A 27,034-nucleotide genomic window follows, 5' to 3' on the forward strand; every position below is an offset into this window, starting at 1 on the left:
CGCGCGCAGAATCAAACATGAACGCATCTCACTCGATGACCGCGTAAACTCTGTAAAAGCTCAGCTTGCATGAAGTACATATATTATACGCATGAATCTATAAATATAACCTTGTTCTCTACGACAGCATTTGTACAGCGAAGCTGTTAAGGGCTAGGTTCCAGGGGATCCTGTTCGAGTGAAGAAGAGCCACGTGACCTAGCGCGAGAGGATATGAAAGGAAGAGCTCTACCATGTGAGAATGCTATGAGAGGGTAACGATAAAAAAAGTTGTCGCAGTTTCACCTGAAAGGCGAAGCATCAATTGCGATAGCAAATGTGTAGAGAGCTATACGGAGTAATGTTAGTAGCTTTGTCAGCTGTATAAACTTGGACATGCAGCAGCACCGGCAACACGCAGCCGAACTGTTGTCGACGCCGTCGGCGTTTTGCCCGCGTTCGCACAAAACAGATAAAAAAGTTGTCGCAGTTTCACCTGAAAGGCGAAGCATCAATTGCGATAGCAAATGTGTAGAGAGCTATACGGAGTAATGATAGTAGCTTGATCAGCTGTATAAACTTGGACATGCAGCAGCGCCGGCAACACGTAGAACTGTTGTCGACGCCGTCGGCGCTTTGCCCGCGTTCGCACAAAATGCGTGCGGCGTTGGTGGCTGTTGCCGCAGCCTCTGATATAAATAGGCACTTGGTGCCGCAGCTAAACGTCGCCTCCCTTCCCTCCCCTCCCCCCCCACGGCCTTTCGCGCATCGGAAGAAGGCGCGTTTGCTCTACATATATGGTGATTGTAAAGGAGGAAAGAGACGCCTACTTCTGCAGCCCTTAAGGAAGCACGGCGCAGAACGCGCGTCTGTTCTCCGCCGTGGGTTCACTCCCCGTGAAAGAGCGCGTCCCTCGCGCCCTTTCACTCGCACATACAGCGTTCGGCGGCGCGCGGCGACCCGGCTGACAGCGCTGCAGGACGCAGGCCACCCGGTGTCCCTGCACTGGATCCCCGCCCACGTAGGGATCCCGGGCAACGAGGCAGCCGACACTCTGGCGAAGGACGCCCACCACACCACTGTGCCCCTCAGTCGGGCCGTGACGGAGGGCGACTTCACTGGACTGAGGCTGCGGCGACACCTGGCGACCCACCACCCAGACAAACGTGTGGCACTGGGATGCCCCCCACGACCACTCCCCCAGCGAGGCCTGGCTCGCAGGGAGACCTCGCTCCTTCTCCGGCTCCGCATCGGCTGCAGCTGGACGGCAGCACGCAGCTACCGACTGGGACGAGCGACGTCCCCGGCCTGCAGCTCCTGCGGGGAGCCGGAGACGATCGAACATCTCCTGCTGGCCTGCCCGGCGTACCTCCAGCAGCGGGGCCCACTCCTGCAGGAGTTCCGCCGCCTGGGCCTCCCCTCTGGCAAGGAGGAAGATCTCCTCTTCCCCGGCCGACACCACCTTTCTGCACTTCGAGGCGTCGTGGAGTTCCTTGACTCGTCAGGGCTCTCCGCACGCCTCTAAGGACATTTCTACAAGCGGGAAGGCCTCACGGCCTCCCACCCCACCCCGGGCCTGACCGGCCTGGCACAACACCCCTGCAGACTCTGCAGCACACCAAGGCCTTCCATCTCGGCCTGATACGTGCCGCCTATGCCTGCCGGTTTTGCTTCGCCCAGCCATGGCGACTCCACTCTATCCCTTCTTTCGCTCCCACTTACCCCTCCCCGTTGGCGCTGAGCCGTGCTCCCTCAAGGGCTGCAGAAGATAGCGCCAACCTTTCCCTTTCCCTCAAGAACCACTTATCATCATCGCGCGGCGACGATTCCATCTCCATTGACGACATACGGAACCTCACGGCAACGGCGACGACGACGGTGACGCCGACGGCAGAAATATGCTTTGGAGTGTCCATATAATTGCTATCGCAATAAAATGTAGGTAAACGGAGGAGTGGGATGTGGGAGGAGTTCGCGTGAGCGTTAGTTGTATATACGGAGCCTTGGCCAAGGATTCATGTCTGGGAACATCGTAGAAGACCGTCAGGAACGCGCCAGGAACGCCGTCGCCCGTGGACGCCGACGCGTTCCAACCCACGTTATGGTCTAGGAACGCAGTGGCCCGTGGACGCCGAGCCAGTTCTTTCAGAGCCGAGCATTGCTTAGCCATCGTCTAAGTGTTAATAAATACCCCATTGTACTACTCGGAGCCAGCACCGAAGCCTATTTCTCCGAGTACGTAGCGAAGGGGTTGGTTTAGCATTTTGCAGCCAAATTCAACATAGCAAATCTCCAATATACCAAAGCCCCCACATAGCAAATCCCACAACAGTGCCAGCTCCGCTGGACTTGCCTCTTGACAGGGTGGAAGGGCTCCAACCTTTTTGTCATCAGCATAGAGTTGTGCGGAATATACGAGAGTCTTCACCAGCAAAAAAACCGGGCAAATGCCCGTCAAATACTCATTCGCTAAAGGCCGTAACCAAACGGATGCCAGGATACCACGACGTGAGCACTCTCGAAGATAACTCCTTGTGTAGTGCGGTTACGAATTCCACAGTGACCTGGGGCGCTATACCGTGTAATGAGTCCAAACTGCTTTGATTCCAAACTCCTGACATCAAATTTGCGTAATCATCGACGCAAGCATCGGGCGGTGACCCGAAGCGTAGTCTGAACAACCCAATCAAACACTCTCATCGTTTATAGGAGGTCACCTTTGTTCGCTTTAAAAACCAATAACATTGTCTACACTCAGAGGTTTTTCTTATCTAATTGGCTGACAAGAGGCGAGGAGAACGCTCTAGTAGAGGCGGTTTCGAAGGGGTTGAGCCAGCACAGTGAAAATTGATAACCGCATGAAGAGGCTGGTGCCGGCTTCTCCGATTGGTCCGCTTCGCCTTACATAGCTTGCGGTGGCTGGTTTAAAATCGTGGTTGCGTGCGACGAAAAGATAAGAATGCCGCTAAAACGGATCCTCAGCAAGGAAGAGTTGGCAGAGCGATGTCGTATGCATGCCGAAAGGGCTCGATAACGTTTTACTGCCATGCAAGAAGGTTTATCATGCGCCAATAAATACCTGCTCACCGGCAGCTGCGAGCAGCGAGGGCCTGAGCGATCGGCGGGCAGGCATCTCATATTCATTTCGGAACGGGACAGTCTATGGCTATTCAGAAACATTTTTAGTTTTGTTCGGCATAATAATGCATTTTTTTCGCGTACACGTCACTTTGACGTGGTGAGTTCCCGCGGTTTTGTGAGGTCGCGTGACAGACAGGCGAAGTGGGCGTAGCCAGAAAACATTGGACCAATAACAGAGCAAAATGTTTTGACCAATCGTGGAGACTGATTGTAGAAAGTGGAATCAAATCAGTTTTAAATCATTTTGCGTTAGAGCGCCCCTGCATGACGTTCACCCGTTCTATCTCGAAGCCCTTCTGTCGAAATTTAATTGCATTTTGCACCACTCTATAGAATGCTTTTTTCAAATGAGAACGAATTCACGATTGAGTAACCTATGAAGACTGTGTGCAGTGTAGGGGGACGTAGGTTCCTGATCGCGATATTATGAAGTAACAATGTAAGGGAGACACTGGCTCATGTATCAGGGCTGTAGTTCCCATTAAATAAGTAATATTTTCCAGTTCAGTGGTTCGTATTATTTTTAAACGAATGGTTTCACTATACACGTAGACTTCAAGAAAATAAGATGGCAGTTGTTCTTGAATATCGTCATATAGTAACTGCTTTCCGGCAATGTCCTTCTTTGGTGCAAATATCGTCACATAGTACCTTCAATCACTCATAAGGAGCAATCACGGCACTAAGTGTAAAATATACGTGATTCAAACAATGCATAAAGTCATGCCCAACCAAAAAACTTATGCCGCACTTCACAGTGCTTTTTAGTGAAAGGTGCCGTGAAACAATGTTCTAACCGATGAAATAAAGGCCTCATCATTATAGGACGTCGTGTCCCGAATATCATGCCGCACTCCTTGAATTATAAGGGGAGTTATCGCACCAATAGCCGGATTTCCCTGTCTTTTCGTCTCATGTAGCGCCCTGGAAGCTACACAGCGGAGAAAGCAACAGAGCCCCGGCTAAAAGTTGAGTATCTTGACGCGAGAGGGCGAGTCACGAAACACAGCGGTGCCGTCTCGGATGACGCAGCCACTCCGAGTTAAAAAATGAAGTGACTTTTCTGCCTTTTTGAGATCGCAGGCATAAATATTTGTCACTTATTTACCTCAATATTAGCAAATATGTATTACTGAGAGTACTCTAGCGATGAAAACATCGTATAGTAGCGTTGGCGGGCCAGCTGCTTTTGATGACGCTGCATGACGTCATTGCGGAAGCGAGAGCATGTGATTTCTCTGTCTTTTTGAGGAGATTTTACATTCCCTGCTGCAGATGGGCAACGTTTCCTTACTACAAGGTATATGTTGAAAAAGTGGTCCAGGACCTCGTTATGAAATAGATGAAGACCTCTTGATTCCTGACCACTCATAAGGTGTATTAAAATTATTGTTCACAAAATAAATTGCTTAGAGAATGAATGAATTACGGGGTTTTACGTGCCAAAACCACGATCTGATTATAAGGCACGCCGTAGTGGGGGACTCCGAAAATTTGGACCACCTGGGGTTCTTTAAGGTGCACCTAAATCTAAGTTTTTGCATTTCGCCCCCATCGAAATGCGGCCGCCGTGGCTGGGATTCGATCCCGCGACCTCGTGTTCAGCAGCCCAACACCATAGCCACTGAGCAACCACGGCGGGTGAATTACTTAGAGAGATATGTCAGTTAGACACAAAGACAAAAAGAGGTGAATACTTAACCAGTGGTACGTGTAATCATCAAAACGTGCTCGTCTGCTCTTTTATATCCTTGAGAGATGACGTCGATGTAGAGGATTGCTGCTTGCGAATTTATCGCGGATGATATTGTGCTAGATAGCAGGAAAGTATTTTTAGTCAAGACTTGCATCAATAAAATGCATTCACATAGAACTGCTGCATCTTGCATAGTTTGTTAGAACCACTTATGAACGATACAAGGGGTAAAATGCGTGCAAAATACTGCAAACATGCCACATCAATTTTCACCTCAGCATTGATGCTGAAAAAAAGAGACATCCTGGTAAGATGAACAAATACAGCCACGCCGAGAGAACCAGATACATTGAGGCGGGGTTTCTGCTTCTTTCTACTCGGATCACCAGGCGCGTGTCTTCAGGTAATGCATCCTACTTTCCGTCATCAAAAAGAGCCGTGTCAGAGAAACTAAACCACTAGGGTTCAAATCTGACTTATTGTTGTGAGCCAAGCATTTTCAGGCCTTTACCAGTGCTTCAGTAGTTCCAGCATACTATACAACTCTGTAAGTATACAGAGAAGCAGTTAAACTCAACAGTTTCGCGCTTGCTTCGCAGATATACAAAAGCTTGGCGTTACAAGCCGTGTATTAAGACTTAGAGATTGACTCAAGCCAAATAAAGAAATTTACTAGCCCGACGTTTCGCAACCAATTCGGCTCCTTCTTTAGGGGGTATTCTTCGGAGGTGGCGGTCTGCCGCCTTTGAAAGGTCCATCGTAAGAAAGGAGAGGAAGGGGGAGAGAGCGTAAGGTGCGGAGACACTTGGCAGGGCACCTGTTCTAGACAGACAAAATAGGTGGGGGGGGCTTCGGCGTCGCTGGTCGGCTGGGTTGACCGATGCTGGGCGCCCTTTAGTCGCGGGAATGCGTTGACGAGGGACAGGGGGGGGGGGGAGGAGTTGTTTTGGTGTTGCTGACCTAGAGCGGGGGGTCCTTTCTTCCCTTCGTCGCGTCTGCAAGGCCATGACCATACAAAGAAGGAAGGGTGCCCTTCACGCGGTTTATATTGCCCGCCGTGTTCTGAATGTGCCAAGACTGCAGTAGTAGCCTTTTTCGCCTGTTTGTCTCTGTTAGAAGGATTTGGGTTTCTTGGAAAGAAATCTTGTGGTCGGCGTCTTCGGAATATTCGGCGACGGTGCTGCGTATTCGGTTGAATGTTCTGACGTCGTTTTCATGTTGTCTGATTCTTTCTTTTAGATTTTTGGTTTCCCGATGTACGACGCCGGATAGTCGGCACAGCTGATTTTATAGACGATGCCTTGAGCTTTTTCTTTTGGTGGACGGTCTTTTGGTTTAGGAATGAGGATATTCAAAGTGTTCATCGGTTTATGCGCGACTTTGAGGCCTTCTTTTTTTCAATATTCGGCTGAGAGCTTCGCTGGTACCTTTGACGTATGGGATGGACACTCGTTTCTGTGGTCGAGGGGGAGTCAACGATTGGAGGTCTCGTAGTTTGTTTTTTCTTTTTTGTTGTCGGGTTGTTTTTTCAATGAATTCCATTGTATAGCCGTTCCTTTTGAGTTCGTTGAGAACCGTTCTCCTTTCTTTCTTTTGGTCTGATTCCAATGTGCAATGAGTTTCGACTCTTTTCAATAAATAATTTATGACCGATGCCTTGTGGTTTGCCGGATGGTTGGATGCGAAGTGTAGGTAGCGGCCTGTGTGGGTTGGTTTTCGATAGACTGAGAATTTTAGATTGCCGTTGGGTCCTGTAACTTGTACATCTAGTAATGGTAACGATCCGTTTTGTTCGCGCTCCGACGTGAACTGTATATCCGGGTCTATGGAATTTAAGTGGTTCTGCAGGTTTTCGACTTGCGATACGATACAGAAGCAATCATCCATGTACCTGAGGAAAACTTTTGGCTTCGGGGAAAAAGTACTCAGAGTTCTGTCTTCGATATTTTCTATAATTAGGTTAGCCATGGTGACGGAAATTGAGGCCCCCATGGGAGTTCCTTTCACCTGCTTGTAGTAGCTGCCTCGGAAGGTGAAGTAGGTACTTGACAGGCATAGCTCGAGAAGGCGGCAGCTCTCGTCTACACTCAAGGGGGTTCTCTCGTCGAGTGTGTCGTCGCGTTCCTCGGCGCGACTAAAGGGCGCCCAGCATCAGTCAACCCAGCCGACCAGCGACGCCGAGGCCCCACCCCACCCCCACCACCTACTTTGTCTGTCTAGAACAGGTGCCCTGCCAAGTGTCTCCGCACCTTACGCTCTCTCCCCCTTCCTTTCCTTTCTTACGACGGACATTTTAAAAGCGGCACACCGCCACCTCCGAAGAATAACCCGTGAAGAAGGAGCCGAATTGGTTCCGAAACGTCGGGCTAGTAAATTTCTTTATTTGGTTGGAGTCAATCTCTAAGTCTTAATCAATTTTCCCAACCAGACAGGTAATTCTGTCGAAATGCTTAGCTTCAAGCCGTGGATTGCTTTGCGACAGCGGCCAGTGATATTCCTGGAGCGAAAAATGAGCAAACGGAAACACTTGCCGCAGAGAATGCCAGAGCAAGATCAGCATCCACAAGCTTAAAAGTTTGTAAACAAATTGTAAATGCGAACTCAGGGGTTCCCCTCGGCTATCGCCACTGCAAGTCGTGTACTTTCTAAAGCAAAGAAAGCCGTAGTTCCTTCGTTGTGGCGCGCTGTTTTTATTTTTGACGCACTCCGTCATTCCACGCCTCATTTTTTGACTTGATGAACTGTCATTCCAAGCCTCATCCTGCCAGTCTGCTATCCGTGCTGGCCCCCGTGACATTAGGCAGGACGAATTGGAGTCTATGGCAAGCATCGTCACTTATTCTAACTTTGACTTGTGTGATCATAGAAAGCCTGCACACGAATACTTGGCGCATTATCTGTGCAGCCTATGAAAATGGCTCAGAGAGACGCAGGAAAATGAAAATTTCCGTGCACGTGTAGCACATAAAAGAAGCGGTTCTCCGTTAGAACTGGCAGCGCTGTACTTTTTTTCGAGTGAGCTGAGCGAACGCAGTTTGGCTGAGTTGGAGAGATCTGGAAGAGGGAAGCCAATGAGAAAGGAATTGGAGTAAAACAGGCGCCCTGGCGGATGGTCGGTGGTCTGTTTCTATACGATATTTTTTATTTACATTATTAGGATTATTACATGCACTCAGAGGGCAATATAAGGTGCAAAAGAGAAAAGAAAGAGCAATAGAGAGATGAAACGACGCTGTCATTAAGTAACAATCACACGTGTCAGTCAAATCTCGCGATGCGCTATGATAGATGCCCTGCGCAGTGTAGTCAGTGAACAATTCAGCATAATGAGTACGTATCATACAGATGTCGCCGGAAGAGTAATGACTTGAATATCGCAGCATTGAACATAATCTCTCCGATGTTATCAGTATTAATTCTCTCTTTAGGACTAGAATGTGGAAGGTGTCTAATACTTCGGCCGATTTATGTCAAAGTTGTCATAGGCTAACTGGTTGAGAAACGAAAGATTGAAGAAGCGGTGACGTGTTTGTCATGAACTCGAAGGTAAACAAGTTTTGAGGGTGGTAACGCGCCCGTTACGTTATAAACAAACAACAAACCCCCCGAAAATGCGGCTTCAGAGTCAAGACACTTGCACAACACGCAACTGAACACGTTATCTTTCATTCCTCGTTTCTATTCTCCCTCCGCTGTGGCGCTGTTGTTATAATGGTTTGCCAACTAGCTTGGTCTCACACATTACCAAAGTTACGAAGGCATGAATTAGTGGCTAAACGTGCCACACAACTTTTAACCGCTGGAAGCTTGTTAATGAACAACTCGGAGTACGCTTAAGCTTCGCCTTTGAGAGTGCAACGTGATAGCGTTATTGGACGCCATTGACGCCGACACTGACACCTCATTTTCTGTGACATGGGGCCCGATCAAAATTTAGAAAAGCGCGGTTTTCAATATTCCCCTCACTGTTGCCTAGGACCAAAGTACACCGAAACACCATCTGAATTTCGCCTTTGAGATTGCAACGCGCTAGCATTCAAGGATCCCTGACTGCTTATCAAGCTTTTTTCTCGTGTGTTCAAATTACAATCCGACGCTGTCATGTCTGTAGGTTGTGGTTAAGTCGTACTTCACGATTTTTCTGACGGATTTTACTTTGAGAAATTCAATTTCTATTCACTAACACCTTGCGCCACGCGAAGGGCCCTACCGGTCGGGGTGGTTCGGGATGATGTCGTTCAGCATGATTATTTCTGCCAGATGCCAATGCTTACGCCGACACCGATGCCGGATTTTCAGCGATACGGGACCCTTAACGCTATCACGTTAAAGTACGTTAGTGTAGGTATTCCATATCATCATCGTAATCATCAGCCTATTTTTCTGTCCACTGCAGGAAAAAGAAGGCCTCTCTCAGCGATCTTTTATTACCCTTCTTGAGCGAGTTGGCTCCAACTTGGGTGTGAAAATTTCATAATTTAATCACCCACCTAATTTTCTGCCATCCTCGACTGTGCTTACCTTCCCGGCATCCCTCAGCAACACTGGGGACAAATTGCAGCAAAGTGGGTGAGCACCTTAATCGAGAAAGTGGAGGAGTGGGTTTGAAGAATAATATGCAGAAGGGAAAGGTAATGTTCAATTGCCTGGCAAGAAAAAAAGAACTCATAATCGCCAGTCGGCCTCTAGAGTCTGCACAGGAGTATGTTTATCTAGGTCAGTCAATCACTAACAGGGCAGCCTGACCACGAGAAAGTAGTTTACAAAAGAATAAAATTGCGTTGGAGTCCATACGACTGGCATTACCAAATACTGATTGGTAGCTTATCTCTGCCGTTGAAAAGAAAAGTGTACAATTATTGCATTCTACCGGTGCTAACATATGGAACAGAAACTTGGAGGCTAACAAAGGAACTCGAGAACAAGTTAAGGACCACGCAAAGAGGTGATGGAACGAAAAAAAATATGTTAGGCGCAAAGTGAGAGACAGGAAGAAAGTGGTGTGGATCAGAGACTAAACGGGGTTATGAGATATTCAAGTTGACATTATGATAACAAAAGTGGAGCTCGCCAGGCCATGCGAGGCGTAGGGTAGATAATCGGTGGATCATTTTAGTTACAGAATGGGTATTCCAAATAATGGCAGCTTATTCCAGAAAGGGCCACACGTTGGTTATAGACAACACTGCTCAAACTTCCTGAGGCGGCCGCTTAAAGGTGCTACAAATAAGAATGCGAATATCGGCTGGCTTTTGAGTTTATCATTTCAAGATGTTTATTTAAACTGGGTTCTTTTAGGAAGATTACGACAATATTTCAAATTTTCGAGTATAGGAATGTTTTCATTTTTAAGCAGTAACTAAATTTGATCAAATTACATTTGCGCCTCAAGGGAACATTTTTACATTTAAAGGGTTTTCTTTAAAGTTATCTTTATCACACCATAAAATGATCTTGATCAGGTCCTTTTCTAAGGATGCGTCACCCGTTAAACTAAACATTTCCCTCTACAATACGGAAGAAGAAGAAGAAGAAGAAGGCGCCGAGTAGTATGGTCGTGCTCACATCGGCTCCTGCTCTCTTCGATAGTTTTGGTGAGATATTCTTCTCGATCTCGATGATTTCTGCGTCAACGAATGCATAAGGACAAGAGGAACCCACGGATACCAATTTTTCAACGGTGGGTGGCCTTTTCGTTGGTTTTTCGAACTACTGCTCTTCCGTGACGCCGCGCTCTCTTCATCCTGACGGCACGGCCTAACCAGCGTTCGCCGGGCAAGGTTGGTCCCGCGCCCAGCCGGCCTCGTCATGACAGAGCAAATGGTTGTTGTAATGGTAGGAGACGATCTTCCTCCGGAAGAGTTTGGTGCGGAGCATGGCTGGCGTTCCGCCGCTGTCAAGAAAAACGCCCTGCGCGTCTCTCGTCGCGACAGCACCCGTGAACCGGCAAGCAGCTAGGGGCATCGCGAGCGTCTCAATGGCAGCGGGAAGCCTATTAGCCTAAAGAACAAGATAATTAAATCATCGCGAATGCCCCAGCTCCCGAAGGAACACTGGAAGATTATCGCCCGCCGCAGGGGGGGGGGGGGTTCTTGATGTTCAGAAGACGGGCTCCGCTCGGCTTCGGGCCGTCGCCGCCGCGGCAGGACTCACGTCCGAGCAATCTAGCCACGACATCGTCTGCCCCAAGGCAACGCAAAACATCCTCCTCCTCAGCACCGCGTCTCACAATAAGGCAGATGCTTACCTTAAAATGAATTGCATCACCCTGGAAATGAAACAGTACGAACTCAGCACTTACGAAGCCGCGCCGCACGCCACGTACAAGGGTGTAATACGTCAAATTGATGTGTCGGAGAGCCAGGCCAACCTGGAGAGAAGCATTCTCAATGAGAGAAATCCCTTAGCCCCGGGAGCCAAGCGAATCAAGAATAGCGAAACTGTAGTCATCGTTTTCGACGGCTACAAGGTCCCCAACTTCGTTTTCTACGGCTCGGCGCTAGTCAAGTGTTCCTTGTACCTCAGGCAGCATGACTGCTGCTATGTCTGCGGTAGACTAGGTCACAGAGCCGACCTCTGCCCAACGCCGGAGGACAAACTATGCAGGAAATGTGGGGCCAACAACCCCGACGAGAACCACACCTGCTCGCCTACTTGCGGCCTCTGCGGGCCCCGCATGCCATAGCAGACAAGATTTGCAAGCAAAGATTCTAACTCCCGTACATTGTTCGACGAAGGATAAGGGAAAGAAATGCGGAATCCAGAAATCGAGACCCATCACCAGCACAAACAAGCGCCGGCAGCGCACCGGCTAGACCTTCGAGCAGGCGTTCCCGCTCGAGAAGCCGCTCGAGGTCCAGGAGCCGTTCCAGGTCCAGATCCCGAGGCCGCTCCAGATCGGGCGGGCGCTCCCGGGGCCCACAGAACAGGGTCCGGTTCGAGGAGCTAGACGGTCCTGGGAAACAAGGCACCACCTGGGCATACAGGGTGCGGAGCGGAGGGAGACCTGCCGAAAAGGTAACGGGGGGTGCGGCGCCAGCGCATGGTTCGTCTGAAATAGCTCAGCTTAGGAAAGAAAATGCCGAGATGCGCAGCATAATCGAGTCAGTGCGAGCCGAAATAGCAGAGCTCAGAAAGGCTAATCATCCTCACCCCGTTCCAGTCCCTAGTTCAACCCCCTCGGTGACCCCCTATCCCCAACCCGCAGAGATTCCCATGGCTAATCAACCTCACTCCTTTTAAGTCTCGAATTCAACCCCTTTGCGGGCCCCCTCTCCCCAACCAGCAGACGTTACCATGGTCGTGGAGGCGAGCCACCCGGGAAACCCAGCCAAAAGAAAGGCCGTTCCCAGCATGCCCGAAAATGTACAGGCTAAAGCCAAGTCCGAAATCAGAGAAATATTGAATTCCATATGCTTCGAGATCCAGAAGATTAACGAACGACTCTCTGCAGTGGATCAGCGAGTTTTGATAGTTGATCTGAAGATAGACGCACAAAACGTCAAAATTCAATGCTTGGAAAACAGAAATCCAGAAATAGAGTCCAAGGTGTAGGAAATGGACATCAGGTCGTCGACCCGCGTACGTCCCGTTTTCTTGCCAGATGGCGCGTCGGTACCTACGACGCCACCACTGCACATCGCCGGACCTCCGTCCCTCGAGACCCTAGTAGCAACGCCGGAAGGCGCTCTATACAGCAAAGATGGGGCCACACACTCAATTTAGAATTTGGCAGTGGAAATGCAGGGGACTCCACCATAAAAGGTTCACCCTGCACCAGTTTGTTCGCACTCACAAAGAAAAGCCGCATGTTATATTATTGCAAGAAACGTTGATTGATGAGGTTTCACTCCAGGAATACAAAGCTCTTGCTCTCCGTGGGGACGGCACAGGAATCTGCACGTTAGTCAACAGCAAGTTCACTTTCGTCGCACACGATCTAGGGGTCCGGCCTAGCAAGACGGAGAGCTCCCTAGTCGATGTCATCCCAAGTCAATCCAACAACTCTAGCATTTTTATACTTAACGTATACAGCAGCCCGAACGATCACAGACAACGTTTCAAAACCATCATCACTAGGGCAACGAAACTCGCCGGAAACTCTCCACTGGCTGTGGCCGGCGATTTCAACGCCCCCTTTCACATTTGGAACTACCCGCACAACACGGTCAAGGGCAGACGCCTGTGGCAGGAGGCGGGAGATACGGGACTTTCTCCATTGACGGACCCAGCCTTTCCCACCAGACGCGGCACCTCCTTGACCAGGGACTCTGTCGCGGATCTCGCCTATACTAAAAATTCTGGCTCAGCCGTGTGGTCGAATCTGCTCATAGACTTCGGTAGCGATCATTACATCGCGGCAACGATCCTACAAGTGGAGCAGAAAAGAAAAAAGGCCTTCTCGGTCCCTGACTGGGACAATTTTCCTGAGGTTCACAAGGCCCGCGCCTCAGTGGAGAAAAGCCCGAGGCCTCGTCCAGTGGTCCGAACTAATTCTGCAAGATGTCTGCTCCACCACCAAAACCATAACGACGGATCTGCAGGCAGACAAAATGAATAGCAGGCTAGCACACTTACTCGAGGCCAAGCAATCAATCCTCGAAAGGTGGAAAAGCCAACGCCTGAATCGCAAGCTCAGGAAAAAGATAGCCGAGATCAACAAACAGGTCGACGAGCACTGCCGAGCCCTGTCTAGGCAGCAATGGGACAACATTTGCAATTCAATCAACGGGCAGATGCGCACGGGAGGGAGTGGAATCTTATCAAACACTTGCTCGACGACTCCGGCATCAAATCAAACCAGATAAGTGTCCTCGCTAAAGCGCTCCACGAAGCCAAGAAGTCGTCTTCGGAAGAAGTGCTGGAGATGCTAGCTAAGAAGTACCTGCCGCTAAAAAGTGTGGCCGATGAAGCGGCATACCCAGTTTACAAAGGGAAGCAGAACTCAGCGCTGGACGAGGCTTTCCAAGTCAGTGAAATCCGTCGCGCCCTTCACGACCTCAATGGTAGGTCGGCACCCGGCCCGGATCACATTAACAACAAGGCTCTCAGAAACCTAGAGGACGAATGGGTAGAGTTTCTCACAGATTAGATAAATCGCATTTGGGAGGAGGGAATTGTTCCGAAACAATGGAAGGTGGCGAAGGTCATACTCATCCCAAAGCCCGGTAAACCGCCGAGCTTGGACAACCTCCGCCCAATCTCACTGACGTCATGTGTAGGGAAGGTGGGCGAACGCGCCATCCATAACAGAATTGCCGAGTATATCGAGACCAACGACCTTCTCGCTCACAACAGGATAGGTTTCAGGCCAGGCCTCTCAACCTAGGACGCCATGAAGCTTATCAAGATCTAAATCCTGGAACGCTGCACTCGGGACACGAGATCCATCCTTGGTTTGGACCTGGAGAAGGCCTTTGATAACATCCGTCACGAATTCGTTCTCGACGCCATCTCCCAACTCAACCTGGGCTCGTCCTTCAATCCCTTCGTCAGGCCTTTCTTAAGCAAACGATCCGCCATCCTCAAGGCTGGAGATTTGGAATCAGAGAAAATTGAGCTGAGCGGAAGAGGCACCCCCCAGAGGTCAGTGATCACACCGCTCCTCTTCGACATCGCAATGGTTGGCCTCTCGAGATACCTAGGCAAGATCCAGGGCATCTGTCACACAATCTACGCGGACGACATCACTGTCTGGTGCGCGGGAGGCAATGACGGTCAAGTCGAAGCCGCTCTCCACGAAGCTGTCAACACTACAGAGCGCTTTCTAACGGACACGGGACTCTGGTGCTCCCCAAAGAAATCAGAACTCCTTCTCTACAGCCCAACTAGAAAGCGCCGCAAGCCACAGAACTGGAAACCCCCCACTGAAATCGACATTAATCTCTACATCAAGTGCGGAGATCCGATTCCCAAAGTCGCGTCCATTAGAATCTTGGGAATGACACTCGAAGAGGTGGACACAAATAGCATCACTATTCAAAACTAGCAAAGAAGACGGATAGCGTCATTGGTCTAATCAAGCGGGTAGCTAACAGAAGGAGAGGCCTGAGTGAAGAGAATCTGATAAGGCTACTCCAAGCTTTCTTGTTATGCCATTTCACGTACGTAGCGGCCATGCACGTCTGGAAGAGGGCCGAGCGAGACAAGCTAAATGCCATGATAAGGAGGGGGATCAAGAGCGCGCTCGGACTACCAAACTACACACGACTTCTGCAGTTGGGTATTCATAATACACTGGAAGAAATTGCAGAAGCACAAAGAAGGGCACATATTCTCAGACTCTCCGGCTCCACGGCGGGCAGACGACTCCTAACAGAGATGGGCGTCCCCCCGGCTAAGGTCGAAGACTGCTACAAGGGCCTTCCGAAAGAGCAGAAAGACCACATCATCATATCCCCCGCCCCGCGCAATATACATCCCCAGAGCAACGTGGAAAGAAGGAAGGCCAGGGCTGGTGGTGCTCCTACGCGGGGCGACAGAACTCCCCGGCGGCAGCTGCTTCGTTGACGCAGCCCAATATGGCAACAGCAGAAACTTCCCAGTAGTGTCTATCAACCACAGGGTTTGAACGTTAACGCAGCACATCGTCATGTGCGGCCGAGCAAGTGGGCATTGCCTTGGCCTTCTTGGACCAGAAGCATGCCAACATCTTCAGCGACTCCAGGGCAGCCATCCGCGCCTTCAGCGTTGGCGCCGTGTGTAAGGAAGCCTGTCGCATCATCGACGGCAAAAGCATCGCCACCCACACTCTCACGTGGTTCGCCGCTCACATGGGATCCATTATGGGAGGCCCCACAAACCTCAACGAGCTGGCCCACTCCAAGGCGCGAGGTCTCGCTTTCCGCCACCATGGGGAACTCCCCGGCCGGCCCGCAGTGGTGGAGAACGGAGATCAACCGACAACATATAACGAAATTACGCAGCACTTTTATCTTGGCAGGAGAGACTTTCCCCTTCCTCACAAGAAGTTAAATAGAGCGCAGGCATTGACTCTCAGATTATTGCAAAGAGGCTCGTATTCCAGCCCGGCTTTATTACACAAGCTTTATTTATTCCGACACTTATGCCAGTAGTTCTTGCAGGCACTGCAATGACTTCGCTAGCCTAGACCATATGCTCTGGCATTGCCCCTCGTTGCGAGGCACGGAACGAATCAATGAGGACAAGTGGCTCTCCGCTATCAAGAGCCCCGATGCCGGGGCGCAACTATGGGCTGTCCAGAGGGCCCACGATGCGGCGGTCGGGCATGGCCTGACTGTCCCAACGTGGGGGCGGCCCGCTGCACGCTGAGGCACGTACGTCAGTACTTTAATTAAAGTTTTACACCCATACATCCATCTTCTATAACACACAATAATCTGCATAAAGTCGGATTGCTGATGAGATGCTCTGGTCTATGTCTTTCACGCGCACTAAGATTAGCAACTGCCCCATTACCGAATACATGGACACACCTGATGTGGCAGCAACAAGTTCACATTCCGGGTCCTAAATTACACAATGTTGTTATTGTCCGTTAATGTAATTACGCCTCCAGTTAATGGCATTGTCGGCTCAACGTGTAAGAGCTTAAGGAGAAGAAGAGAGCGCTGAAGCCCAGTGGGCCTTCCTAATTTTGTTGCGGCTGGACTAGCATAACCCCACTGGCTCTTGATATTTTTTTGCCGGTGTCAGGCGCTACTCCTGGTCTGAAAATAGAGTGGACTGGTACGAGGATTCCAACTTTGGACCTTCAGATTAGAAGTCTGGTGTTCTACCTCTGCTCCACGCCACCACATAAAGTTACATATTGAAGCGGCATTCCTGATCAAATAGAGATCTAACAACTGACAAGAGATTATGCTTAACAACGGCACATATACAAGAAGGGCCAGATGATCAAACGAAATGCTATGAAGCGTAGCCAAAGATAAAGTCAAAGGATTTTTACCTTATCTCGCTACAAAGCTAAGGACCAGGAAACGCCCTGTAAATGACTGGTCCTAGGTGTGACGTAGGAGGGACAAGTTATAAAGCGAATAGCTTTCTTTGGCGATTTTGGCCATTTTCGTGGTAGGTGGACGGCACTCGGGCGTTCACCGCCCACCCAAAGGGCGGCGCGTTAACATAATAGACTAAAAATCTGTTGTGAACGTAGTCCTCAGAAACGGACGAGTTCTACCTGTGGCATTTTCAACGTTAACACTAATATTCCGCCAAAATACAATAAGAAGCCGGGACTATTAGGGTAGTTATGAAAGTAGGACAATGGCCGACAATGCGAAGGTAGACATTCCTTTCTTTGAACGTCCGTTTGCGTTATATCGTTGTGTGTGTAGGCGATTAGCAGGGTATGTCGGCGGAGTCTGCCAGTTTTGATGCTCTGGTGGTGCACTCCGAAAGGACTACCTTCCTCTCAACCGTTGCCGGCTGTAGGAGAGGGCTGAGGCACTACTAGAAATGTACTGGTTGACGTTTTTATTCTTCGCGGCATTACGCGATGGAAATACAATCTCTACCGAAATGTCCTCACTGCAAAAATATCTACGGCCTCAGGTGCGTTATTAATTTAATAAATCGCGTAGATTCCTACCAGCGTTCGGCTGGTCGGTTGCATTGACAATTGTCGATGATTATCACGCAACATTTTTGAGAAACGATACAGTACGCCACGACTTCATGGTAAAAACGTCTAGCCGGAGAGAACAAAACATACGAAGACATATGGAGACACAAAACAATTTCACTGAACTAAATAATAATAGGTACATGAACCATTAACGGTGCTACTCGTGCGCAATAATCAGTAGGACAAGTACGAAAGTTAGATTTAATTGCCTAGAAATGTAGGAATAGGAGATTCAGCCACTGTGGATCTTGATACGCAAGGCCTCCAAAAATATACCGTTCCTAGCAGGACATCTTGCTCCTCAAATGCAGGTGAAGTGGCTGTGCATTCTGAATAAATTCATTGTCCCTCTCCATTACAATAACCCAATAGCATAGTCCGCTGTTTTATCTCCTTACCTTGTTGCAGCGCTTACAACACCAGCCAAGAAGAGTCCTGCAAGTCCGGGTATATTTACAAGTTCAGTATTTATGTAGTGTGGTATAATCTGAAAATTAGAAATGATATTAGGTTGAAATCGCGGTCCTAAGGTCTAAGATGATTGGTAATTCCTACATATTATATCACTGCTATAGCCGTAGGCAGGACGAATAAAGAAATCCCAAACATTAGGAAATCTTATGGAATCCTGGAAGCCTGCTGTCTACATAGCTCGTATTGAAAACGCGACAAGAGCGGGAGTACAACTGCTGGTTAAATGGCTGGCGAAATTTCGATAAATGCAAATATCAGATTCTTGAAGCGCGGCAGTCATTGCCTTTACATCATCTCTAATAAAGTTAAAAATAAATGCCAAAATGAATAATACGTAACAAAACGACACTCATTTCACATTATTGTAGCGCTTTGTCGGATTTCAACGCTATAGACAATGCGGTCTATATGTGCAAAATACATTTCATACAAAAAAAACTTGGCATATGACGAGGCAAGATGTACGAACTGAGCGATAAGCAGGGTAGTATCTTCAGCAATTTCGATGACATAGTAAAAACAGTGAAAGAATTCTATAATGACCCGTACAGTACCCAGAGTAGCCGAGCTACTTTCATTCGAAGTAGTGATGAACAAGATACAGAGGCACCTTCTATAAGTAGCGATGGAGTTAGAAGGGCCTTACAAGACATGACCAGGGGAAAAGCCCCACTGCGTTTGGCCTACAAGGATCACTTCGCTCCCGCAATGCGATTGAAACCCTCATGCGAAAGATGCTAATGATCCAGCGACAATGAAAATAAAAAAACGGTGCTCGAATGACCCATTGAGCGAAATGCAGCTCCACTAACGTGAAACCTTGGGAGGTGCAAAGCCTGCAGTGATGCACCGCTAATGGGCTCATACTGCCTTAAGCAATCGCTCATAAACCCGTAAACGCGGCCTCCCCATTAGGACGGCAGAAGAGAAGTGAAATTCTACGATGGAATGATAAACGGCAACGCAGCCAACTGTGGAAGACTACGACGGACGCAGGAGCAGTGGCACGAACGCGTGCCGAGCGCGAGCATGAGCCGCTTGCTTACCGTGACTACGACGACGACAACGATTACGACAGGAGACGCCGACAGTACGAGCGCCAAAGATGCTTCGAATCTATAAGTTTTGTACCCATAGCTGCATGTTTAGCATATGACGAACGCTTCCATATACAACACTACAAACAAGGCTTGTCTTTTGGGTAGATCGAAACTTGCTTATTACGTTAGCAGCCACAATATATGTATACCACCAATGAACTTCCACACACACGCTCAAGTCACTTGCCGTAACATTCTGAATTGCAGCTGGTTGCTCCCTTTGAGCGAGATATGGAAAAGAAAATGTGGTGTTCCCTTATTGTGCAGGCCAGCAGTTTTGTGTGTTGAGCCATGCTTTCGGCAGGAAATCAGAAATAGCGCCTTGGTCATCGCTGCAACCTCTCTCTCTCCTTTATGTGAATTGTTTGTGGTTTAGTCTGAGGGTTTAACATTTTTTGGCAACATGACCATGTTTGCGGCATACATGTCTGTCTGTCTGTCTGTCTGTCTGTCTGTCTGTCTGTCTGTCTGTCTGTCTGTCTGTCTGTCTGTGTGTAGCCTCTTTCACGCCAGCTTGGGTGACTGGGTAGTCCAGGGTCTAATGAGTAGAACATAGGGCAGTTGTAATGAAAGAACCGAGTTCTATACCAAACGTAGGACATGTCTTAAAGCAATCAGCACAATTTGCGACCGTAACCTCTCGGCGGCATGCTTGTTTGGCTGTATCTGTAGCTTCCCACGCCATCCTGAGTAACTGGCTATGCCCAACCGGGCATGTGCGGCTCTTCAGCGACAAAAGAAGTCCTTTAAAATTTATCCAGCGATGCGCGGGATTGAACTCTCGTCATATATGTTCAGAAAATGTGGCCTCACTATATGTTCAGACAAGCACTACGCGCGGACTTCGCGGACGTGCCGCTAAGTGGCGCACCGTATTCAGAGGGAAGTGAGAGAGAGAGCAGTCCGAATGCAATACACGCCTCATACTTGAGACGCTTCGGCGGTGGCAGTACGCTGTGTTGCTACATTCTTTCACTGCGAGTTCCGTTACGGTCGACAGTCACCGACAGATAGTTTCCGCAAGATTTTTGTCATGGTGGTTGTTTATGAAATGTGTAGTCAGTAAAGCCCATCCGAATAAGCACTATATTCAGCGACCATCGACTGCAGTGCATTGCCACTCGCTAAAGTACCACATAAGTCACAGATAAGACTCGGATCGCGTTCTTCAGACGGCTCATTTTCAAGTGCCTATGCTTTCCAATTCTCAGAGCTTCTGAAAGCGCCGCGCGTCGCGCGGCCGGCCGGACACAGCGGCGCCTTTTGGTAACTTCGGCACCCGGTGAGGGAGTCCATCGGCTTCTGGGCTTTTGAACCGAAAAGCTTTCTTTGGCTCTGTGGCCCAGTTATCGGAAACTTGTTAGGTATAGATATGGCATTTGAGGCAATAACATAACTGCTTTGACAACTTTCCTTAGATGTTCAAGGCTATCGCGGAGGTGAAAATAAGCAATGGTCCACAATGTGGAGGTAGCCCTCGGCATCGATGGAGACGTTCCATCGTAGCCGTGCACTGCCGTGTCGTAACTGGGTCTCAAATTGGTTAAAAATAAACACGTTCTTGTTAAGGCGTACACACGCGACTGATCAAATCGTGATTTTAGCTGGCGGATGGTGTACTCGTTCCGTGGCGTTCCATCGGTACCCGCTAAGCGCTTTGAGATACGGCGGGCAAATTATATTTCGCTTCAAAACCGGTGGACCTTTGGAGTTACAGAACGGATGCTAAGAGAAGCGAAGGGCGGTCGAGGATGGCAGAAGACTAGGCGGGCTGATGAAGTTCGGAAATTTGCAGGTGCCAATTGGAATCAGCGCTAGACGGGGTAATTGGAGATCGCAGGGGGAGTCCTTCGTCCTGCAGTGGACATAAAAAAATACTCCATTTCCCGCTAAAGGGAACCATGTGTGGATGCAAAGCATCGGGGAGATGGTTAGCTTGAGCGGGAGATGGTTTTGCGGCAGCGGCCCGAGCGCTCATCGCGGCGCTGCACAGGAGAGAGAATGAGGCGCGCGCGCTCCGTCATTTTCATACCGCGGAACTACCGTGGCGCGCCCAGCGGAGTATGCAGCTGTTGCACCACCTGTTGTGCGCGCCGCTCTGGATTCCTAGAGGAGAGAAAGGGGTGAGCGTAGGAGAGGAGAGAGTGGAGGAGGGGACGTGCATGCACTGTGGGGGTGTGGCAATCGGGCGCCGCTCCGTACAGTAGAGGATTCCTAGAGGAGAGAGAGGGGGAGGGGACGCGCATGCGCTGTGGGGATGAGGGATGCCGCGGGACGGAGGGACGGACAAAGGCCCCGCCATAAGCTGCTTCGCATCTAATATAGGCTGCTGATGATGATGTTGATGATGACGACAGCGTTTCGCCAACTCCTGTACGCTGATCATGCATTTTAGTGGCATTTCTACCTTCCGTTGCAGGCCACCGCGATTTTTGATCAGTGACCGCAAGTTCAGCAATGGAAAGTGGGCCAATCACAGACGTCGGTACCACCCTCCTCATGAGTTAATGTGCTTGCAGTGCCCACTGCCCTAGCTGAGCTCTCGAATTCCTCTCCACTTCTGCGTGCTGCTCGCCTTTTGTCAGCCAATTAGATAAGAAAAACCCGTCAAAGTAAAAAAAAAATGTCATTGGCCTTGAATGCAAATAAACGTGGCCTTCTCTAAATGAGGAGATATTTTGATTTGGCGGTTCAGAGAACCCGGCGGGTCGCCGCCTGATCCTTGCGTCAGGCGTTACATAAATTTGTCGTAGGGAGAGTGCAATTAAAGCGTTCTGAATAGTTTTACGTTTTAGGCACCAGTATACTACTTTTTATTGTGCAGAACGAAGATGCACTCATGCATTGTTCCTACTTTGCCGGTAGACAATTTGGCGTGCAATGGGATTGCGGCAGCACGGCCGCGGTGAATTTCCTGAACGATAGCGGCAAATACGCAGCAGTCGGTGGCCTTTGGTTAACGCTGTGCAAGAATGCGCTGTACCTACAAATCGATGAATGGTCCTTGCCGCGACGAACATTCGCGATAAGTTACTACTTCATAAGCACGCACTCCTCGGCCACTGCCGTCTGCCGGTAATTGGATGCTGGACATTGGTGAGTGGATGTTGGAATTGACGTCGTCGAGGTTTCACAGAAGTTTTACACCAACCACCTGATCTCACGCTCTGTTGTGGGTAAGTACCATGTTTGAGGCCCATTATCATCATTGTCCTGTACGAATCATTTATGCCACCGACGCTGCTTACCCGAGCATGACAACGGAGAATTGCACGCGAACAGTACGCCATCCTGTCAAGAACAATTTTAATACGATCCCGGTTATGTCATCCTTGTCCGCTAAGGTATTGGTCGTTCACGCCTCCAAAATACATGCACAGCAGCCGCTGCTCCGAGTCTGTGTGGAGCACGATACATTGCACTAATTGCTCAGTGCTCCTCTTGCGCGGTACCACCAGAAATAGTGCAACAATTTTTGCATAGCCCGCAATGGTAATTTTGAAAAGTTATCGAGATTTTTGTTCAGCATGTGGTACATTACGCCACCGCTTCATGATGGAATTCAGCGGAAGACAATCTGCGATACCTGTGAGTGGTGCTCTCGCCGTTTTAGAACATATATATTCTCATTTGACGGCAGAAGTGCTTGAAGTACAGTAGATAGGCCAGTCTTCAAAATGACGGAATCTTTCTATCTTTTGTCGAATGCTGGTGCCTGCAAAACGCTTCTTGTACCCTGTATTATCTACGTGCTGCAATTGTTCTGCTGCTTGAGACTTTGATACAGGTACTACTTAGTGCTTCCTCAGCTCTCTCTGGAGCTCATATTTCTCCCTCATGTCAGAGGTGATCGAGGCCCAAAGAGTGGCCGAAATAATACGACTCTCATTATCGCGAGCGGGGAGACGCATTCTCGAATCTGTTGGATGCGGTCGCCAGGAAATCACGGAGCGCAACGCGGCCCTGTCATCCATGGTCCGAGATACGTTCAAGGTAGATCCCCTGCCACGTAACGTTCACCCTCAGTACAATGTAGGGCGCCGGGTAGCCCGGCCTCATTCCCTATTAAAAGTGGCTGCGGCCACTGCGAATTTTGCATGTTTCGCTGACGCTACCAAGTACGGGCGCTCTGATCACTATGCCGTAGTTTCAGTTGACTCCAATGGCACTCTGATTAACTCAGCATCCGTGCGGAAGGTTTCTGCAACAGTAGCCGAGCAGGTTGCCATAGCTATATCCCTCTACGTCCCCATAACTTTACAGACTCTAGGTCTGCAGCCCGAGCGTTCGCCTTCGGCTCGATCTCAAAGGAGGCGGCGGCCATCCTCGGGACCGAGAAGGCTGCTGGTTTTCATATCATCAAATGGTTCCCGGCCCATATGGGAATCAATCTGCACTCTGAGGTTGTTAACGCCAATGAGTTGGCCCATGACTGTGCGCGAGGTCTTACACACCGCGGTGCTTCCGGTAGACTCACGGGTGGCGACTTAGGACTGTACAGAGATTGGCTGCTCACCTTCTATTATCAACTTGCTCTGCCTTACATTATCAACTTGCTCGGCGGGCCTTTCCGCTACTACATCCTAAACTCACTAGACCGCACTCGTCGGCCTTTCGCATGCTCCAACCGGGGTCGTTCCCCTCCAGGGGCCGATTCAGTCACTTCGCGCCTAATGTAGAACCCCACTGTCCAGACTGTAGGGAGGCGTACTGCTCTTTATCACATATGCTCTGGCAATGCTCTGGCAATGCCCTGCATTACGCAGCTCATCACTTACCACTCTAATGGACTGGGAGGCAGCCCTTAAGAGCGGTTACCTCTCAGAGCAACTACGGGCTGTCCAGAGGGCCTGCAACAGGGCGGAGGACCACGATATTCCGACCCCAACGTGGGTGCGGCCCGCGACGGCTACGGAGACTCCCTGAAAAGGAAGGTACCCTAAAGCGCTTCCTCAGGACCACCAATAAAGTTTTTTGTCTGTCTGTCTGTCCCTCATGAATGGCGCTGCCCAGGCCTGGTCCTGTGGTTTATCATGCAGCTTGTCTCCCACCTATTCTTCCTACGTAGGGCTGACGATACGTTCTCGCGATTGATGTTGCAGCTTCGTTTTGTCCAATATCTTCCACGTATCTTCCCGACGTGGTAGCAACAATGACCTCTGTGAAGTGCAAGATGTCGCTAGCATGTGTTATTAAAAAGTTGTTGACAAATTCCTTTTTATAAAGGTTTGTTTTAGCGTGTCGAGAATATTTTTTTGACGCACCGCCTGCAGAAAATTACTGCCTTCTCTTTTGATATGTGGATACCAAGATGTATTCAAACACGTACGCCGATTGTACTTGGCGCCAGGCGCTCCACCGCTTTTTGTATAGTGCACCCAGCAACCCTCCCAGTTAAGACCTAGCAGCAGGCGAGAGGTTGCTGTGTGCCATGGTGAACAAATTGCCGCTTAGTTCACGTGAAGAGACCATGAAACACTTCATATTCTGTCCTTCTAAGAACCTTGAAGAAAGATATTGATGTAACACTCCTCTCAATTTGTCTATGGGCTTTAGATAACTCCGAAGATCCGCCATGTGATATGTCCATATTAGTTGGTCTGATATTCGCTGGAAAAGTAGAACGTGCGATGTGCATGGAAGACACCCCGCGATCAACAAAAGAGTTTTCTTTTTTTTTTCTGGAAAGTAAGGCATATATACATAGCGTGTATGCGGCTTAAGGACCTTCACCACAATGAATGTTTTCGTTAGCTGCACGTGGTTTGCTGGCCTGTATAATAACTGTGTGTGTACCTAAAATTCATTGCTTGTAGTGGGCTACTGTTCTCGCATCCAATCATTAAAAAGAAGAAATTTCATCATAGCAAAGTGGGTAGTAGGTCCGATATTGAAATATACATTACTGCGATGACATGGGTTTGAATTCAAGTAGACGCTGCCCTGGAAAAATTTTATTTTTGTTTGTGCTATGGCGATTTTGAGGCCCGGGATGATGAGATGGGCTTGCGAATAAAAACTAACATCTTTGATGACAGCAGCTATTGTCAGCATAACGAACGGACAAGAAAACCCAATTTCGAGCAATGGAATGCTGTCGCAGCAAAATGTATTCCCTGTCAAATTAAATAATTTCAGTCGTACCGTTTGGCAGAGATGACCATAGGGCCGACCAGAACATGTAAAAGAAGTTTCTTCGTTATCGAAGAAGATACGTTGTTATCGATATTTTGCTAGAGTTTCCATTTGAAATGGTTTACCGCCTCTTGCAGAGCAGTAGACTAGTACTCCAAGATAAAGTGCCGGACCAAAATGCTTACCTGGTCAATCCTCTTTATGGCACCTGACAGCCCTGGATCACATCCTCTGTACCATATCGTTATCGCAATTCCCAATAAAGTACACGAAGCGTATGGTAGAAGAAGTAAGAGAGCCCCACAGAGCACGGTTCTGCAAAGACACGAATAGAATAGAGGAAAACACGTGCAGCTCCTCCTTTGTTGAACGATTCTACGGCGAGGTTCAAAAACCTTGATGGTATTCAGTGGTGCATAACACTGCATACCCCTTTTTAATGGCTCTGATCTCCACTATAAACATACTTGAGCCCCCCCCCCCCCCACTCCCCCCCCCCCTCCCCGAAAAAAAATCTTGCTGTTGTAGCAAGCCAGCCAAGTGGAGACAACGTTTTTTGACTACTCAGGCAAATCATTTTTTGTTCAACATGTCCACAACTAGTCGGAATATGCCGCCTAATTTTTTTCTTATCCGCAGTAGTTAACGGAACATGTGTTGCAAGTCTCTCACTTCAACAAGTTTTCAAACAAACTGTGCAGCATGTGATTTTCTTTTTTTTTATCGCAGCTCTGTAGGAAACCCTGTCATACTTTGCTGAACGCGACTTCTGTTTCTGCTGTTGCTGTCTCGCCGAAGAGCTCATACAATGGAAGATCTCGTATAAGAGGCCGCATTCATAAAACGAATAGGCTTGTTTGTATCACCTGTACAACACTTGCAGATGTACCGGTTGCCAGCTCTGGTTTTTACGGTATTACACAGTAAAATAACAAACGTCATCTTCATATTCTCAGGGCAAGAAATACACGCCCTCATTAGCACAAATACATTAAGAAAGGGTATCGTTATATGCCTTCTTTCGCGAAGTTTGGCACGTCTGTTCGTAAATCAGGCCTGTGCAGAAGATTGCGAAATCATTAACTGGGCGGATCCCGGCGATGACTAGGTAAACTGTTGAGCGACCCCGGAGACATCGTATATGCAGTTGCGGGCATCGTCCCGATTGCTTAGAGGGAGGTAGTAGAGTTTTTGAGAACTTGTAGTTCTTCGTTTCTTCAACAAGTTATTTAGTTAATATATTTCTGATTAAAAATATGAATCCTTCGTTACATCGAAAATAGCTGTCGCAGTATGTAGGTAGCGAAATTTCTGAAAAAAAAAAAAACCTCTTTTTCGTTCGATGTTGTGATTGGTCGAAACCTGAGAGACTCAAAACCACTACTACGTTCTTTTATGCCGAATAGAAAGGCGATTCAATGACAAAGTATTTTGCTTCAAACTCAGAAAGCGTACAAGATAATAAAAGTGTTTATTTTTGAGGCCACAATTTTTAGCAGTATTTAACAGGTAAATTATCACACCGTCTGCATAACGATATTTTACATAACGTTTTCGGGAAGAAGGACCTACGGGAGAATCTGTTTCGAATGGTTGCTCTTGCATATGTGTTAGCCTCTTGACTATGTGTTGTATGCAAGAACACTTAACATAGTAAATCGACCTTTGTTTATCTGAAGGAAGATAAAAAATGGTCCTCCAACAAAAAGGAATGATTCCCTCATTTCAGCGAGAATATTGAGTTCGTATGGAGCAATAAGAGAGCAATGCTACTGTGTCAATTCTAATTCAGAGATAGAACGAGCTAAAGGGGAACGTTTAGCTGAGAAAAGTGAAAAACAACACGCCTCGTCATTCCAGCGCAAGAACTGCATACCTTTGGGCTTGCTTCACTGACGC

The 27,034-nt window shown here is 48.7% G+C and overlaps 1 long non-coding RNA gene across 1 annotated transcript; it reads right to left on the reverse strand.

Annotated features, from left to right (window-relative positions):
- Positions 1-4,823: 4,823 nt before the first annotated feature.
- On the reverse strand, positions 4,824-25,434 carry LOC125945998 (uncharacterized). The gene is made up of 3 exons (XR_007467305.1): positions 25,321-25,434; positions 17,825-17,913; positions 4,824-4,932 (listed from the first exon to the last, which is right to left on the reverse strand). It is a non-coding gene; the product is annotated as an uncharacterized LOC125945998 (long non-coding RNA).
- Positions 25,435-27,034: the final 1,600 nt, after the last annotated feature.

The sequence above is a fragment of the Dermacentor silvarum genome, chromosome 5 (genome assembly GCF_013339745.2).
Source record: "Dermacentor silvarum isolate Dsil-2018 chromosome 5, BIME_Dsil_1.4, whole genome shotgun sequence".
Taxonomy (NCBI): domain Eukaryota; kingdom Metazoa; phylum Arthropoda; class Arachnida; order Ixodida; family Ixodidae; genus Dermacentor; species Dermacentor silvarum.